This window comes from Monopterus albus, unplaced genomic scaffold (genome assembly GCF_001952655.1).
Source record: "Monopterus albus unplaced genomic scaffold, M_albus_1.0 scaffold329.1, whole genome shotgun sequence".
NCBI classification, from domain to species: Eukaryota; Metazoa; Chordata; class Actinopteri; order Synbranchiformes; family Synbranchidae; genus Monopterus; species Monopterus albus.
The window spans coordinates 966,012-966,809 of record NW_018128209.1 but is presented as its reverse complement, the minus strand read 5'-3'; positions in this window follow the sequence as shown (position 1 = coordinate 966,809).

Below are 798 nucleotides of genomic sequence, written 5' to 3'. Positions count from 1 at the left end.
GTGAGAGAGATCTGGACGTGTAATGTAAATTTTACCTGTGATCCTCTGAATAAACCAGCATGGTTATTTTTTATAAAATTTAAAGCAGTCTACTTCGTCTCATTGAGAGTTCCTGGTTTAAAAGAACCGGAAGAAGCTTAACAGAGAAATAGTAGCTTATACATAAAAGGGTAGAAACGTCCAAGCTATTAAATGTCACTGGCGGCAACTCATCAAGGAAGTGAGAGACAAAGTGCGGTATATCATCTCCACACTCATTTAAGAGTTGTAGGCAACTTTTGATGTTATTTACATCTTTCTGCTTGCCCTTAAATGCCACATAGCGTTGCTTTGTGTTAGGACACAGTTCAAACAACACCTTTCTTGAAGATTAAATCCATCGAGTGTCAAAGTGATTCGAGGCAAGTAGGACAAGCTCGTCCTGGCACATTGTCTTAATCTTAACCGCAAGAAAGTTAAGAAACTTGTCCTCGACTACCAGCATACCATCTACAGTTTTATAGACCTGCGGTTTCACTCGAGGTCGACTAAGGCTCGGAGCAGCAGCACCCTGCTCCACACCGTCCGCCATATTGTATCTGCTGCGTGAATGTATGATGTACCAAAAATATTTTTCACTTTAAAATTAAAAAAGTGTACATGGACTTATCTACTGTTTGGCAGAAGCCCATAATTAAAACGCTGTGGTCACTTGGATTTTTTAAATTGTTAGTTCCTAAAAGAACTACAAAATGCTTATTTTTTTGCTCCCTGCGTGAGACCATAAAACTGGTAAATATGCTGAGATTTCAAATCAAA